Raw genomic sequence first — 12245 nt, forward strand, 5'->3', positions numbered from 1 at the left:
TACCACTAAATTAGTCTTATTTACAAACTCCGCAGAGCATAGCACAGTCATTACAGAAGGCAAGTCCCAGAAATGTTTGTTCAAAGAATGAGAGTGAAGGAATGAATGAATAAATGCATCTCAATGTCAGATGACTTATAAATAGCTCTCCTATCACTATGGGAAACAGTATAGAGAGGCCTCAAAATTTTAAAAATAGAATTACCATATGATCCGGCAATTCCACTTCTGGGTATATGCTCGAAAGGATTGAAAACAGGACTCAAAGAGATATTCACACACTCATGTTCACAGCAGCGTTATTCACAATAGTCAAAAGGTGGAAGCAACCCAAATGTCTATCAACTGATGAACGGATAAACAAAATGTGGTAGATACATATAATGGAATATTATTCAGTCTTAAAAAGGAAGGAAATGCTGACATATGCTACTGCATGGATGAAACTTGAGGACTTTATGCTAAATGAAAGAAGCCAGTCACAAAAGGACAAATACTGTATGGTTCCACTTATACCAGGTACCTAGAATAGTCAAATTCATAGAGACAGAAAGTACAATGGTGGTTGATAGGGTCTGGGAGTAGAAAAGAGTTGGGGAGTTATTGTTTAATGGGAACAGAGTTTCATTTTTGCAAAATGTAAAGAGTTCTGTGGATGGATGGTGGTGATGGTAGCACAACAACGTGAATGTGCATAACACCACTGAACGGTACACTTAAAAATCGGAAATTTGATGTTATGCGTATTTTACCAAAACGGAAAAAAAAAAAAGCTCCTCCCTAGCTCATGGCTTATCTTTTTTTTTTTTTTTTTAAGATTGGCAGCTGAGCTAACAACGTTGCCAATCTTTTCTTTTTTTCTGCTTTTTCTCCCCAAATCCCCCTGGTATATAGTTGTATATTTTATTTAGTTGTGAGTCCTTCTAGTTGTGGCTTGTGGGACGCCGCCTCAACATGGCCTGATGAGCAGTGCCATATCCGCGCCCAGAATCCGAACCAGCGAAACCCTGGGCCACGCAAGCGGAGCACGTGAACTTAACCACTCGGCCACGGGGCCGGCCCCTGGTTTATCTTTTTAAACCTGAGTGTCGTTTCCATAAAACCAGTATATCAGCTCCTATATTTGCCCTTGCGTAGTGCAACGGTATGTCCTGTTGAATATCATTCTGTTTGAGACTCCCTATTATATGGTGCCACTGCAGCAGCTATACCACAGAGTTGTGTAACATACAACAGAGCATTTCAAAATAAAGCCACAAACTATATTGTCACAACTTGCCAATTAAAAGGATAGACTTTCAATCAAGAAAATAAATACAGTATTCATGGTTGATAAGCAAAGCAACTTGATACTGAATCGACATCAACTTTGACAATCTGAACATACTTGTTTTTTAGATCCACAAGAAACAAATCTACCAGCTGAGTGCAGTTGAACAAAATCATTACAGGATTAGCAGTTTTCTGACCCACTTACTATAAAAAGCTGAATCACTTCATTGAGACCCCAGGGAAATGCAAATTTATACATTTGACGTACTTCTTGGTTTTTCGTCAATTGATTAAATTCTGTAACCAGTTTTTGAGTCCTTGCCATCTTCTCTTCTTTTAATTGTGTAATTTCATATGTCTTCTTGAATATATAAGCCTTTGCAAATTCTTGATTTTTTGTAAATGCAAATGTATAATAAAACATGCATACAGCTTTCTTCTATGCAATTATTTTCTAAACTCATCAGGGAGGCCTTCTTCTCTCCTGATTCCCTTCCTTTATTAGATAGGCGGTGAGTGGGTGGAGTGGGCTGTCAGGAAAAGAAGCCCAATGCACTTGGCTGCAGATGGGCCTCAGAGAAGATGGAGGAATGATCACTCCACCTGTAGTTACACTGGCCCAATAAAGGACAGAAGCTTCCATTCCCACAGGCGTGGAGCCGTGTTTATCTCTCTGTTTCCTACCACCAGGCCTTCACAATGTTTTTCCAAACACGGATTACAAACTTTCTCCTCCTGTCAAGTTTTCTAGCCCTCTTCCTTCGTCCATTGTGGTTTTCTTTACAAAGCTTTCTTCCAGATGAGGAATAACTTTTCATTTTCAAGCCCCTTGATACAACCCCTGACCAAGATCTCATCAACAACTCACTCTTATAATTGCTATATTTATACTGATTACATGCTTGTCTTATTTCCCTGCATAGGCCAGATGTCCCTGGCCATAGCCAAATCAAAGGGCTTAATTGTGTGATTATCTCTCTTTTTCCAGCTTTCCTGTTTCTGGCAATAGCACCATCATTCTGTTGCCCAGGTTAGCAACCTCAGAAGCATGCCTGCATCTCCTTTTTCCACACTCCCACTTCCTAATATCCAGTCAGTCTCCAAATTCAGCCATTCTTTCTTTACAATCTCTCTGACATCTTTTTTCCATTTCCAGCATACCTTCCATCCATAAGAGTCCATCTAGATTCTTCCAGCAGCATCATAACCGGCCTTCCTGATTCCCAATGCCCACCTTGAGTTCATCCTTAACACCAGCACTAGATTAATCTTCCTGAAGTATGGCTTTATTCAGATGACTTCATGGTTTAAAAATCTCCAGTGGCTCCCTGTTGTCTTTGGCTTAGGATTCAAGGCTTGATAGATGAAAAGACCACAGGTTTTATAAGCAATCTGACCTCTGTTCAAATCCCAACTCTGCCCTTTACTAGCTGTGGGATTTGGGGGCAAGATCCTTAACCTCTTAGAACCTTGGTTTCCTCACGGGTTCCCGAACCCATGAACCCCGGGCTGCCAAAGTTGGAGCACATGAACTTAACCACTACACCACCGAGCCAGCCCCATAAGGTGTTTAATATAATTCAATACTACTTATAATTATTTCTGTTCATGTTTTCTATCCTTTATTAAATTGTAAACTTTTTGAGGACAAGTATGATAGCATGTATATATAAATATATATATATATATATCTTTGTTTCCCCTACATAATTTCCTCATCTACAAAATGGGGGTAATAATATGCATTTGGAAGGGTTGGTGTAAGGTTTAAGCAAGGTCATGTAAGTCAATCCTTCGGCTGCCCATAGTAGGCACACAATAAATGGCATCTTTTCTTCTTCTGCAAGCCAACGCAAACCTACCTTTATCTTTATAACTTATTCTCCCCCTGCTTTGCTGTTCTCCAAACACAACTTCCTGGCCCCTCTGTCTTTGGAGAAGCTATTCCCTCTACTTGCCTTGCCTCCATCTTTGCCCATGGAATCCCCTAGGTCCTTTAAGGGTCAACCTCGTGAAGTGTTCCTTGATCAGTTTTGTCAAATATCATCAGTGGCATACCAAGAAGAGAGGTGAGAGTATGTTACCACTGACATTGTTTAGAATTGCCAGCTCATAGCGATAATAAAAAGCACGGAAACTTTTAGTTTTCTATCACCGTATCTTATAATATCTCTCTTCTCTGAATTCCAAAAAATACATAGCATAATTTTTAAGGTAGGGTTTTTTTTGGTGATGAAGCTTGGCCCTGAGCTAACATCTATTTCCAATCTTCCTCTTTTTGCTTGAGGAAGATTGTCCCTGGTCTAACATCCGTGCCAATCTTCTTCTTTTTTGTGTGTGGGGTGGGATGCTGCCACAGCATGGCTTGATGAACAGTGCATAGGTCCACACCTGGGACCCGAAACCATGAACCCCGGGACGCAGAAGTTGAAGCATGTGAACTTAACCACTACACCACCAGGCCAGCCCCAGAAGGTGTTTAATATAATTCAATACTACTTATAGTTATTTCTGTTCATGTTTTCTATCTTTTATTAAATTGTAAACTTTTTGAGGGCAAGTATCATAGCATATATATATATCTTTGTTTCCCCTACATAATATCCAGCACCACAGCTTCTATGTGATAAATGTTCTGGATAAATGAAGAGGTTAATGCAAACCATACAGACCATGTTAATATGTAACAAATCTGGCATTCTGAGAACAAAGTGTTTTTAAAAGATCTTATTGAGCAAGCACTGACTACGTGCTAGGCAATGTGTTCAGTGCTTTAAATACACTATTGATTCATCATAAAAATGTATCAAGCTCCTACTATATGCTAGGTCACTGTGCTAGGCCTTAAGCACACATCAGTGAATAAAATTATTTACTTACACAATGCCTGGTGGTCAGAGAGGTTATCTAACTTGCCCAGTGTTATTCAGCTAGTAACTGAGGGAGCCTCAACTTGAAACTGGGTCTTACTCTAGAAACCATGTTCTTAACCATTGTAGTATATTTCCTTTGGTGTGAGCTGTAGACAAGCCACATGAGACTGGTGAATGTCCAGTTTGACCATACTCTCTTACACAAGCAATGAGGAAATCCTGATTGAAGATAGGGATCATGCTTTCATAAATCCCAAGGGTATCATATAATGTTACTACCAAATCCATTCCAATTTCTCATGGTCACTCAATAAATACTTACTGGCCAACTGCCTTGATAGCTATATAATCCATTGGATTTCCTTATAACTTGGGAATTTAAAAAAGTTAATTCACCCGTAAAAATATTTAATCACCAATAAAAACTTACTTCTCCCAGTCACTGTGAAGTATAAATACCAATATTAGCTAGCGCTTTATTCCAACTATCTTCCTAGAATACTTATCATGCCTACATATCTCACACCTACCTGTACACCCCAGAGAAAAACACAGCTACATTCTTCAGGACGTGCAACTAAATCTTGACTCTTCAGAAAATGGCAATTCCTCTGACCACAGGAAAACACCAAGAAGCACATAAAGGCTTTTTACTAAGAACAAGAAGGATGCTAGTAGCAATGATAACACAAACTAGGAAAAATAGATTAAAGTTATTTTACCTATCTACTAGCAAAAGTTTTCAGTTGTCCTAGCAACTGGATGATATACTATTTCTACAATCAGTTTACTCTGAAATTGATGACAAAAAATAAAGGAAAAACATGGTGGGGGAGGGTTCACTTAAGAAACAGTGTTAATGTGAGCAGTATCAATAGGTATAAACAACATGCTTGCCAACAGATTAAACCAGCATGTGATGCAGAAAGAACAAGACATAACAAACGTTTGGCAAATTCTTGAAATGAAATAAAACTAGGAAATGTCTAAAAATAGCTTCAGTTGAATGATATATGTAGCAAAACATATTAGCAGTGTGTTTAGGGCCAAGATCATTGAAAAGAAGCAGAAAAATGTGAACACAGAAAATTAAATCACAAATCTTTCTGGATGTAGGCATTGGCAGAACCATAAATAGCCAACTCTTGAGCATAAAGCAGTCATTTTCTGATGAGTTTGGGCAATGGAGACAGCCAAATCATTAGACGAGGGAGCGGGAGAGTGGGGAGCAATTTAGTCAATATTGGGAACAGTTCAGCCCAAAACAGAAGGATTTGTTGTTGTTGTTGTTGTTTATTTATTTGTTTGCCTAAGTGGTATGGCTCTATTATGGCCGGGTTTCTCAATGGGAATTCTTAAGAGCAGCCCAAACCACCCTTGGGCTCTCATCATAGCCTTTCTTGTGTATAGCCCATTTATATCTTTCTCAGGTAACAAATCCCATGGTCAAATTGTAGAAGCCTCTTGTTTTAGATCAGAGTTTGTCAACTCTGGCAGTATTGATATCTAGGGACAGATAAGTCTTGTTGTGGGAGGCTGTCCTATGCATTGTAGAGTGTTTTGCAGCATCTCTGGCTTCTTCCCACTAGATGCCAGTAGCATCCCCCAATTCCAGTTGTGAGAACCAAAAATGTCTCCAGATATTGCTCAATGTCCCCAGAGGTCAAAATCACCCCTGGCTAGAACCACTGGTTAGAAGATGAAGGATGATCATCCAGCCCAACCTCTTAGCATACAGACGAGGAAACCAAAGCCCAAGCACATTGAACGCCTTGCTCAAATGTCCACAGCTGGTTAGTGCCAGATGTAACCCAGAAACCCCAGATCATCACTCTCAATAATTCCACTATACCCCAGCTTCAATCATTTGCCTACCATCACCATGATTTTGCCATATCCAATGCCACCTATATTATTATTTTTATTTGAGTTGACATTTTTTAACTTAATACATTTATTTTTAAAGGAAACAGGCATATAAGAGAAAAGAAGACAGACATAAAATTTAGGAAAGACCATGGAGTCAGAGGGAGAGATCTGTGCTCAGTTATTTTATGTATTTATTTATTCATCAAACATCTATATTGTACCTACTATGTACCAGGTACCATTGGGGCTTAATAAAGACCTTATTAGGTAAGTACTATTATTATCCTCATTTTACAAATGAGGATACTGAGGCATAGAGGTATGAGATCACCCAACTGATAAATGGCAGCACTGGGATTCCAGCCCAGGAAGTCTGGCTGCAGAGTCCATGCTCTTAATCCATAAGGAGAAAAATTGGAAATGCCTGATGAGAAGGGAGAGACACGAGTCTGGAGCTGAAAACTCCAAAGTATTTCCTGAATAGTCAGGAAATAATGAGCAGAGATAAAAATGCAGCTAGACCTGGGGTGTTAAGCAAATCCTTGGGAGTGGTGAACTCTCACCTGGAAGAGAAAAGCTGGGCAGGGATGGTGATAGGAAAGGACAAGAGCTGGGGGAGAGGGAGTCAGGGAGAGGAGCAAGATGAGGCTTTGACTAATTAATTAAAGAGCATCAGGCACTGAGAGAAACAAGGAGCTTGGCAGGATGGGGAAATGAGGAGGCTGGAGGTGGAAATTCAGGCAGAATGGTGGTCTGAGAAAAGGTAAATGGGAGTGCAGGGTGGAAGTAAAGGCCCAGGAGAGAACCCTGGGCGGGGTGAGGGGAATGGGGTGAGGGAGCTGTCAAGGTGAGAATTTAGGGACGGGAGGGGCTGCTGCAATTTAGGTGGGGCTGGGAAGGGGTCCCAGCAGGGCAAACTGGGGCACCATGATGGGTAGCAGAGAAAGCACACTCCCACACCAGGCAGGCCAGGGTGTCCGCTAAAGACTGATGCTGGTGAGCACCAGCCACTGAAGTTAACGTTTTTCCCTTAAAAATCAAGTTGCGAATCACGAGGGGTCCACACATCACATTTTGCAAAATGTTGAATCAATTCATCTCCAAAAAATATAAAAAGCTTTTGGGTAACATTTGAGGAATTTTTGAGACTTTTATGTTCCCACGACTAGTTCATAAATAAAATATATGACTTAAAAAATGCACACGCATTTGTAATTGCTGAATGAAAATACGAAGCATAGAACTGCTTTATCACATTTTGCCAGCTCCTCATGTTTCTTCAACACTTGACTTTTCAAAAACAAATTTTCTGGAAAATGTTTTGTCTTCTACACTTTTCAGCTTTTGCAGATCAGGAGGATAATAAAAGTAAACAACTTGGGGAAATTCGATGAGTGTTGTCATATTTGGAGATATTAGGATTTCTGAGAAAGAAAATTTCATGTTTTGCCCTTAAAAATGCAACAGCACTTATGTGGAAATTCATCCATGATATGTTAAGATGGGTCATATCCAAGGCCACCAGAATATCCAGGTACCAAAAGCAACACTAACACAAATGTATTTAAAGGAATATATTAAAAACAATAAAAATGTGAAGTGAGGCATAGTAACTATAAGCAAGCATTTTAGAGTCAGACTGGCCTAAAACACTAGCATCTTAGTATCATGTAGTGGTGTATACTGGTGTTACATAGTAGCATTATAGGGTTATTGTGGGGATTAAATGAAATGTCATATAAAGGATTTAAGGAATGTCGTGCTAAATATATGTCAGCTACTATTATTCCTGTATGAAGCAGAATAAACTAAATAATAAGCTTTAGAAGGCTGAGGGTTTTCATAACTTTCCTCTGATGAGTTTTAAATCCTGGCACTCATTTCCTTGTGGGCAAGTACTTCTCCATTCTTCTTAGCTCAAAGCTGACCTAATGTTCTTGAGTGGCTCTAAGTTAACAGTTCTCAACATGCGGTTCACCAACTCCTGAAGGTCCCAAAGACCCTTTCAGGGGCCCTACAAAGTAAACATTATTTTCATAATAATTGCAATGCTAGTGATTCTAATTTTATTAATAATAGTAAAACTAATTTCATAATGATACTAACTGTCCAATAGTATTTTCGTTTTTCACTGTGTTGACATTTGCACTGTTGATGCAAAAGCCATGGTGGGTGATACTACGGATATCTTAGCAGGAATCAAGGCAGTGGGACCAAAATGTCCTGGTAATGTTATTCTTCACTACCATGTGCTCACTGGAAGAAAAAAAAGCTAGTTTCACTTAAGAACGTCCCTGATGAAGGGGCACTTTTATTGAATCCTGACTCTTGAGCACACATTTTTTTAATATGTGATGAAATGAGAAGTACCCATAGAGCACTTCTGCTGCGTATTTAACTACGATGGTTGTCTTGAGATAAAGCACCTGTACCGCCATTTGAGTTATGAGCTGAACTAGCCATGTTTTTCATGGAACACCATTTTTCCTTGAAATGAATGAATGATAAATGATGATATTCAGATTTGGGTATTTGGCAGACATTTTCTCAAAAATTAATGAAGCAAGTCTGTCACTTCAAGGAAAACAACAGACAATATTGTTACTAGTGATGCAATTGGAGCTTTCAAGTAGAAATAAGAATTTTGGAAAACTCTTATTTGCCTCAGTGAGCTTGATAGCTTGCCAATACTTAAAGACTTTTCTGATGAGATCAGTGGTGATAATAATCAAGGTGATTTTTAAAACTATATAGTATAACGACACGTGACATTATTTGGAAGATCTGCATAACCTAGTGAAGACAGATTTTCCAAATGACCAATACATGCTTTTATAGAATCAATCACACATGGATAAAAGAGCCATTCAAAGTGGAAGATACATCAATAGATCTCTTCGATATGGTTTTAGATTCCACATTGCAAGTAACATTTAAGAAGCCATAACTTGTCTGATTTTGGTGTAATAGCAAAGAAAAATAACCATGATGACCTGGAAAGTCTATTAAAATATTTCTCCTTTTCACAACCACATCTTTGTGAGACTGGATTTTCTTCATATATCACAGTCAAAACAAAATATCACATTGAATGGAGAAGTAGATATAAAAATCCAATTTGCTACTATCAAGCCAAATATTAAACAGATTTGCAAAAATGAAAAATGAGGCCACTCCTTTCACTCATTTTTTAATTTGGGAATATATAGTTACTTTTCATTATAATACATTGTTAACACGTAACAGGTTTATTGTAAGCATTTTTAAATTTTCTCAGTTTTAGGGCTTTTTGCCCATTAAAAAAATTTTTTGAGTTCACAATAGTTTACATCAATGTGAAATTTCAGTTGTACGTTATTTCTTGTCTGTCACCACATTGGTGCTCCCTTTCACCTCCTGTGCCCTCCCCTCACCCCCCCTTCCTCTGGTAACCACTGAACTGTTTTCTTTGTCCATGTGCTTGTTTGTATTCCACACATGAGTGAAATCATCTGATGTTTGTCTTTCTCAGTCTGGCTTATTTTGCTAAGCATAATTCCCTCCAGGTCCTTCCATGTTGCAGCAAATGGGATGAATTTGTCTTTTTTTCTGGCTGAGTAGTATTCCATTGTGTATATATACCACATCTTCTTTATCCAGTAATCAGTTGATGGGCTCAGATAGTTTCCATGTCTTGGCTATTGTGAATAGTGCTACCATGAACATAGGGGTACATATTTTACTTTGGATTGTTGATTTCAGTTTTAGTTTTTAATATGGTAAATATCAATATCAAAATCTATATAAACTAAAGGTTTTTGCGGTCTTCAAAAATTTTTAAGACTATAAAGAGGTTCTGAGATGAAAAACTGGTAAGAACCATTATTCTAAATAATTCTCCAAACTTGGGCTGGTCTCATTTGACCATCCACAGAAAGATAGTGCTTAGGGCCAAATCTACAGTAGAAAATGATCACTTCCTAGTCAGGTTAGGCAGTAGAACATTGTGAGGAAGGATCTTCAAAGCTAGAGCTGGCACTGTAAGAATTCATCCTCACAGTAACAGGTAAGTCTAATAGAGTAGGACCATTGAGTTCAACAGGGTAGGCCAAAGACCTTTTAAAAAAGATAGGCTGCAAGTCCCAGTCAAGGAAAAATAAATAGCTAAAACATCTGATTAGGAATTGTTTGCTTTTGATGTGTGTGTCTCTATAGATAGATGAAGGAGAAACTTGTCCTTTCCTAATTAAAAGGAAATTGCAACTGGATCTCACCATGGGCCCACAATATCTGCTCAAGAGGGCCTAATAAAACGTGTTAGAACAGGCCATTACTGGAATGGTACCATGGTCACCTTCCAAAATCTAGCTCTAAGATTGATACAGGAACCCCTCTATGGTCCGTCTCCTTCCCAGCCAAGAAGCAGACAAAGCCAGCCCTGAGGCTCAGGACCTTTCGGATTCTCACCTTCAGTCTGAGGATAGAAAGTGATGTATATAGTTGAATATGGCTTAGGCTGTGAATTTAATAAGGAATAAAAGTCATGAGAAACCATTTGGCCCATTTCAGCCTCTTGGTGTCCTGAAATTTCCATCTCACTGTGATGAAAAGAATCAAGGTATGATTTAACTGAAAAGGGGGTTGCTGTCCAAGAGGAAAGGGAAAGAATAAGGACCAATTCTAGCTTCAGACAGCATTGTTTCTGAAAATAGGAGAGAGAGCATCACCGATGAGGTCCAAGCAACAACTGACAGGAATCATCCAGCAGGCTCTTCAATCCTTTGATCATTCCAGGAAGCTTTCCTGATACCACCTTCCATATTGAGCCAGGTCATCTTGGTCACAAATTATCATTTATCCTCCTCAAGACTTGTGTGTGAAGAAAGTAAAAAATAATGATTTACATGAACCCTGGTGTCGGCCTGCCTGGATCTGATCTTGTAACTCCCGAGGCTTCAATTTCCTCCTCTGTAAAATGGGAAGTGACAGTACTTACTTCATAAGATTCTTGTGAAGATTATCTAAGATAACGCATAGAAAGCACTTAGCACAAGACACGGTACACACTAAGTGCCTAATAAGCGCAAGTTATTATTAGGGAGAGTCTTTGCTTCGTATTCCCATCTGTGAGCAATTTTTTCCGTTATTTCTCAACATAACCTCTTTCTTTCGAGGCTGTTGATCTCCGAGGCATCTGGTCCCTCAGATCCCTGAGTCATCATCATTAAGATGCCGGGTTTCTGAAGTCATCCCTTCTCCTGCTGCTCTCTAGGGCTCCCTCTCCTGACTGCTTAGCTCTCGTAGGGGCCAGACTCAAATTCTGTGCCTGCGAGTGTCTCTTGGGGCTTGGCCACCCGTCTTGGAGGAATGGCCCAAGTGCTCCTTGGAGACCACTTATGAGGAGGCCACAAAACTGAGCACCGCCAGACTCAGAGAAACGCCCCAGCCCAGCAGCCGCAGCGAGGCCGGGGACGGGGTCGCGCCCAGAGGTGAGAACGAGGCCGGGGGCGGGACCGCGCGGCGAGGTGGGAACGAGGCCGGGGGCGGGGCCGCGCTCAGAGGTGAGAACGAGGCCACACCCCGAGGTGAGCGTGCTGGGGGCGGAGCCACACCCCGCTGTGGGCGCGAGGCCGGGGGCGTGGCCGCGCCGGGGGAGCCGCCCCGACCGTTAGGGATGCGCCAGCCGCCTCCACCGGCGGCGCGCGCAGCCGTCCCCAGGCGTGAGGCAGCCCGGGGGTTAAGGCCGCCGGCGCCACCTGGGCGCCGCTGAGGAGACCCACGAGCCGGCGAATCCCGCGCGGGCGCGGCGAACAGGTGCCGCGCGCGTCAGGCGCCGGCGAGGGGCGGGGCGAGGGGCGCGGCCGGAAGCCCGGGGCGGGGTGCGGCCGACCCGGTGAACAGGAGGAGCCGAGGAAGGCAGGAAGGAGCTCGCCGGGCTGCGGGGCGCGCGATGTGGAGCCGCCGCCTCGGCGCTTGCAGCAGCCGCCGCCGCCGCCGAGCCGAGGGACATGGAGCGCGGCTGCAGACAGCGGCCGCCGGCAGCAGCAGCAGCAAGCGTCGCAGCGACAGCCGAGCGCAGCCCGCCCCGTGAGGCGCTGCCCGGCCGGCGGCGGCAGCGGCAGCAGCAGCAGCAGCAGCAGCAGCAGCAGCAACAGGGCGGCTGAAAACCCGGCGGCGGCGTTCCTCGTCGCCACCGCTCCTCCCGCTTCGCCGCCCCTCCGCCTTCCCTTCCTCCGCCTTCCCTCTGCCACC

Source organism: Equus quagga, chromosome 15 (assembly GCF_021613505.1).
Source record: "Equus quagga isolate Etosha38 chromosome 15, UCLA_HA_Equagga_1.0, whole genome shotgun sequence".
In the NCBI taxonomy this organism is placed as follows: Eukaryota; Metazoa; Chordata; class Mammalia; order Perissodactyla; family Equidae; genus Equus; species Equus quagga.